This window comes from Triticum aestivum, chromosome 5A, assembly GCF_018294505.1.
Source record: "Triticum aestivum cultivar Chinese Spring chromosome 5A, IWGSC CS RefSeq v2.1, whole genome shotgun sequence".
Lineage (NCBI taxonomy): Eukaryota > Viridiplantae > Streptophyta > Magnoliopsida > Poales > Poaceae > Triticum > Triticum aestivum.
In genome coordinates this window covers 532,077,347-532,084,088 of record NC_057806.1, presented here as the reverse complement: position 1 = coordinate 532,084,088, position 6,742 = coordinate 532,077,347, and the positions used below count along the sequence as shown (strand labels likewise).

The window sequence follows — 6,742 nt, the reverse complement described above, 5'->3', positions numbered from 1 at the left end:
GGCCGTAGCAGCAGCGCCTGCTATTAATTCATGCTGCTGCTATGTTGGGCCTGCTATGTGGCCAAGTTCAAACTTAGTAGTAGTTCCTTAACCTAAAAACACGCTACTACTACTTTGTTAGCTATAGCGCGGTTTGCCGAAGGGCGCTACTACTATATCTAGCCTACCGGCAATGGTGTGGCAATTATAGTGGTAGCGCTTTTTCACCTGGCCATGCTGCTACTATCCAAATAGCAGTAGCGCTCTTTGCGAGAACGTGCTACTGCTAATTAGCAATAGCGGGTCCTTTTAGACAATGCTACTGATAAAATTTTATGTATAAGGTTTTTCCTAGTAGTGTAATCTTCTTTTGTGGTGTGTTTGTTGGGATCCGATGAATTGTGGGTTTATGATTTGAATATTTATGAGAAGTAATTGAGTCTTTTCTGAACTTTATTATGCATGATTGTTATAAGTTTGCATTACTCTCTGATCTATCCATTTGGTTTGACCAACTATATTGATTTATCTTCAGTGGTAGAGGTGCTTTGTAATGGGTTCAATCTTGATGTGCTCTATATCCCAGTGACTGAAGGGGACAAGACACGTATTTGTATTCATGCCATTAAGGGTAAAACAATGGGGTTTATTCATATTGATTGAGTTTACTTTGTCTACATCATGTCATCTTGCTTAAGGCATTACTCCGTTTTTATGAACTTAATACTATATATGCATGCTAGATAGTGGTCGATTGGTGGAGTAATAGTAGTAGATGCAGACATGAATTGGTCTACTTGTCTCAGATATGATGCCTATATACATGATCATTGCCTTGGATATCATCATAAATATGTGCTTTTCTATCAATTGCCCAACAGTAATTTGTTCACCCATTGTATGCTATGTGTTCGAGAGAAGCCTCTAGTGAAAACTATGCCCCCCTAGTCTACCTTTATCACAATATAAAACAAAATTATTGTTGCTGCATTTTATTTCTTTTATTTTGTTTTGCAATTTATCTATCTACCACTACAAAATTTGATCCTTGCAAGTAACGAATTCAAGGGGATTGACAATCCTCTTGCCCGCGTTGGGTGCAAACATTTGTTTTTGTGTGTGCAGGTGATGCTCATGAGCCTTTGCATGATTCTCCTATTAGTTCGATAAACCTTGGTTCTCGCTGAGGGAAATACTTATCTCTATTGTACTACATCTCCCCTCCTCTTTGGGGGAAAATCCCAACACAGCTCACAAGTAGCAGTCACTAACAAATGAGGCCTGCACATCGATTGATGTAAATTACACGCGAGGAATTATTTTTTGAGAATATATGCGGAGCGCCCAGGATGAGGTCGCGGCAAATCAAGCGCAAACAGACATGGCACGTGGCATCTATTTGCCGTGTTTAGCTCTTGGCGTGTGTTGTTTTTGTTGAGTATGCTTCCTTCGTTGTGTTCTTTGTTACTTCAACTCAGCAACAACATCTCATTCCCGTGTGCTTAACTTATCCGAGTATGACTCTCGGAGTATATCTCTTAGCCGAGAGCCCATGGTTTGACTCTAGGCATACACACAAACACTCGACATACGATGAAATTTGAATAGTTTTATAAGACAGGTTTCTATTTTTTTTCATAGTGCACTTAAGAATGTGTAAAGTCAACACAGATCAAATATGTTGATTATAATGAAACTATATTATGAAAAATAAAATCTACTTTGTTATTGTTAGCTTAATATAATTTGGTATCTATTAGGATGGAAAACCCACCAGCAAAGAAAGCACATCCATGCATTGAGTGACTTTTTTTTTGCACATGGTACTATTCATCCTCAAAGTCCATGCTTTTTTTGTACATTCAAGGTATTTCCTCCTGAATTTTCACACACATATAAATTTCAGATTTGCATCCTTACATATATTTTTAGTTGTTTTTCAATCGTGAATTTTGACTTTTGATTTTTTTTCAAAAATTCCGGGCTCCATGGAGCCCGGTCACCAAAATGCCCTTCTCAAGGAACTCAAAAAACACAATTGTTGTCCTTAAAACGGGGACAAGACAAGTGCAATGATAAAATGGTAGCCCCACATAGTTGGATGATTGGACTAGAATTAGGAGTCATCAGGAAGAAAACAATTGGCTCTCCATAACAGCTTCCAGCTAGCTCTAGCCATGAATCGTCAAAACAACAAGAAGATTTGAATAATTATTGGCCTGCTCGAACTAGTTTGGAGCTTGTTTGCACGGTTGGTAGCTGTAAAAGCACTCGCATGGAAGTTGTCTTCATACCTCACTTTGATTTAATCTCGACCATGAGTCATTCACCTTCTCCTTTTATGTAGAATTATACATGTTAGAGAACCATGTAAGTGACAACCAATTCTTTACAGAGACCTGATCACCGAAGGGACCTGCTTCCTGATAATCCCGGATAATGAAAACCAACCTCCATGTGAGTAATATAATAGCCTCCGTGTAAACTATCTATGATGAGCGCCATGTGATTGTCGAGTAATAATAACATGTTCATCATAAGAAGGCGACATGCACTACTTATGCTGACGTTAAATCAAATCAAGGACCTAACATGATAGTGACATGAGACCTCCAATTTGGTGAAGGTTATGGCAATAAATCAAGTGAAACGTATATGTGGTTCATCTGTCTTCTCACATTGAGAGGTGTTGAGGGAATTAAAATGCATTAAAAGTTTGTGAAGGTTATAGCAATAAATCAAGAATGCACTGAAATGGAACAGATCCATCAAATCTTGAATTAGTAGGCGCACTAAATGTTTGTGTAAGTTAACTATATCGGTGAGAAGAACTACATGTAGAAGGAATGACTCCACGTATGATCACACATACACATCTAGTATCAAGGATTAGTAAATCTGGTACTCCAGAACTAGGAAAAGGCAATCAAGTGCACATATTAAAGCAAACTTGACACCAAATCCAATATAAGCCGAGTACTACTTTTATCTCCAAAAATAAATAAACATCCAGAAGGAAAGAAAATGCGAAGAAGTGCACAGATTAAAGCAAACTGGACACAGATTCATTTTCTTCACATTCAGAAATGGTAGCGACGACATAAAAGTTAGCAAAAGACAAGACAACGGTTCATCGGACTCATAAATGGTTGCCACATAGCGACAGTCAACTAGGTAATGGGTCGATTACAATAGAGAATTGTGATGCAACATTTTTGCATCTAAGCTTGGACATAAGCATATGCTAGCCAGAGGGGACAATAGGGTGCTTTTCAATCTTCATAGCCTTATTCCTGAAACACAAAACAAAAAGTTCAGAGCAATGAAAAGATTATCATCTCGGACTGAACATCCAAAATTGAGGGCTTACCCTTTGTCCCGATATACAAGGTTTGCTTCCCACAGAAAAATTGGCCACGGATGGGCATGGCATCGAAGCTCCAAAGGTCCTATTGCTAATGACATCCCGAGGCACATCAAAATTAAGTAGGCTATCAATCATCTCATCCACGCTATCATCCATAATATATCTCATCCAAGGTTCGAAATTGACAACATTATTCTCCATAATAGGAGGCGCCAATGAGTTGTAGGTGTTATTCTTGACAAGCACAGGTTCTGCTCCTTTAGCAATGGTAGAAATGGGAGCAATGGATGATATATCAGGAGTCTTGGTGTGATACTTCCAACCCAACTTAGAGAAGCCAAAGGAGTTACTTCCCTGGTCAGAGTACATATTCATAACAGGAGCTTCAACAGGGGCAATAGTGCTCATTGGAGGAACAAATGGCACATTCTCAGGCTGAACAAGTGGCTGCTTTGATGCAAAGTGAGCAGATGGGTAGACAAAAGCATTTTGGTTGACAAGGTTGTTGAATGCTGGTATGAAACTATGTTCCTGTGCTGCACTTGGCTTGGGTACTTTGGGAGAAGCAGGGGGAGCACGACTCTTCTAAGGAAGTTTTGGTTCCTCTGGAAAGTTAATCTTGGCCTTCTTGCCATGGATCCTGCGTGCTTCAACATCATAAGCTCGTGCAACTTCTTCAGCACTGTTGAAAGTACCAAGCCAGAGACGGACACCCTTGATAGGATCTCTAATTTCCGCACCCCACCTAGCCCGGGAGCGCTGCCGGATACCCATGAATTGGTTCTTACTCTTCCTCTTTACTGACCTTTGTGCAGAACCATCAACATCGTTTGTAGTCATGGTGCTTAAGTCATCTGCAATGGAAGATCGATGTCATTGCTAAGAGAGAGGAAGAAAGACAAGCTTGTCTCACAAAAAGTAATTAATTTCATCATGGACATGAATTCATATTTATGATATCACAATTATTATGAAGATTGAACCATCATTGGTGCAGTCCTCTTTAGGTTTGGGTAAAAGCATTAGTCATCCACAAAAAAAAGTAAATCACAACTTATAGAAATCCTGTTTTTGATAAACAAACACATGATATATACCTTTGCCATCATTCTATAATTATTAATCTACAAATCCCAATATCGACCACCTGACAAAAATCTCATTATCGACGATGCAAAATCAAGGATTGTTTTCTAGTAGGACTCAACAATTACCAGAATAATCCTTCAGACTGAGAACTGAACCAAGTATAGAAAAATCCCCATGCAAATCTACAACCATCTAAAACAAGGCAACAACCCAAAAGGCCAAGACCTCCATACAAAACGGAGAAATTCAACCTCTTCTTCGTAGATTTTCAATCCCTTCTGACTATAAATAGTAAACATAAGAATCACCGTCAAATCTCACGAAAAAAATATAAATAACAAGATCGACAACCTAGCAACCAAAATTGATTCTCTAAAGGAATATTGCCGAAACTAGCCTACCAGCCTAATCAGGCAAACATGGCTGAGAAACAAAAATGGCCTAGCCCTTAACCTAATTCCTTGAAATTGGCCTTGAAGCCCACGTCGTCGTTGTCAAAGCCGAGCTCGACCCCAAGCCCGCCTAGCCCCATGAAGCCTCGACTTCCGCCACCACGCCACCAGGGCTCCTTCTTATCAGGCCACAAGACCGCCTCCACCACCCTCCGCATCACCGTCGACGGCTTGAGGGTCGTGAGGATAGTACTACACACTTGTGACATTTAACCAATATCTTCTCATAGTCATCGCCCCTCCCCCATGGACGTTTAACTAATATATTCTCATAAATGTTTGCATGTAATTTTAAGATCCTTACAAATAACTCATAATTAGTTACTTCATTTATTAGCTCAATACTGAACTACGCACTTATACTATGACTGTACTACTACTGTCGTACACTATCCGTCTGTGTAGGTTGGACGGGTTCATCCAAACTACATTTAACCAAAAATCTTCTCATAAATGATGGTGTGTAATGCTAAAAAAATCTTCTCATAAATGATTGTGTGTAATGCTAAGGTATTTGCAAATCACTCATAGCTACTTACTCCATTTATTAATTAGCTCAAGATTATACTACACACCTCTAGCATGAGTGTACTACTACGGTCATACTCCGCCCGTCCGAGTTTATTGGACGGGTTCATCCAACCAAATGTTTAACCAAAATCTTGTCATAAATGATTTTATGTAATTTTAAGATACTTGCAAATAATTCATAGCTAGTTATTTCATTTATTAGCTCAAGATTGTAGTACACACCTATAGTATGGCTTTATTACTACTTTCATACTCCCTCCGTCTGGGTTTGTTGGATGAGTTCATCCAACCAAAAGTTGAACCAATATCTTCTCGTAAATGATTGTTTATAACTTTAGAATTTTTGTACATCACCTATAGCTAGTCACTCCATTATTCTCAAAGAAACAAAAAGTTACTCCATTGAGTTACTTGCATGTACTTCATGTGCAATTGACAGCATTATCATATGGTAGTTATATAAATTGTAAGTTAGCATTGCAAATTTCTCGTCGCATCCTTGAACTAACCATGTGTATGGAGATCTAACATGTTGCAAACCATAAATACAAAATTTTATGAATATCCAAGATTTAACAATACACATGGCTTATAAACCTTTGTCCTACCTAACAATGGGGCCGCAAGTCTTTCTTGGCTGATTGATGCATATATTGCATTGTTACCATGGGATCAATACATAAATTTTTGTCGGCACTCAATTTACAGAGAGAAAAGGAGTGTTAATAGTGTGAAATTAAAAAGAATACACGCTTAAACCACACAAAACGAGGAAACATAAGTGTAAACAACATGATAATAGAAAATGTCTATTGTGGCCAGGCTTATATACGGTTTCAAACCTTTGTGTCCTACCTAAGAAGAAGAAATTGTTGTAGTACAATATGTTCTACAGCAAACAGGATGAAAACTAACCCTAATACACGGATTAAAAGCAGTTATCACGACATGGGACCGATACCTTTGGACAGGGACATCCTGACGGCAGCTAACGGCTTAATCTCCACAACCTTGTGGTTGTTATCCTTATCAGCCACCCCATCACGCCCGAGCTCCAAGTCGGAGCCCCCGGATTCAACCTCGAACTCCTCGTAGTGGTTCTCCATCCCGAGCCTGCTCCCAAACTTACTGAGCCCAAGGATGCGTCGTCTGTCGGGGCTTCTTCTTCTCAAGCCACCGTGCTGCCTCCGTCACCCTCCACGTTACCGCGAGCGTCCTGAGGCTCGCGAGGATCACACCGCCGCATATGGCCGCTAGTACCTCATCGTAGTCATTGGGGGAATGGAGCCTCGCCGAAATTGGCAGAGTTTTTAATGAAGTGGGG

General features: G+C 39.7%; 1 pseudogene; it reads right to left on the bottom strand.

Annotated features, from left to right (window-relative positions):
* Positions 1-3,258: 3,258 nt before the first annotated feature.
* On the bottom strand, positions 3,259-6,524 carry LOC123101488 (ethylene-responsive transcription factor 1-like; annotated as a pseudogene).
* Positions 6,525-6,742: the final 218 nt, after the last annotated feature.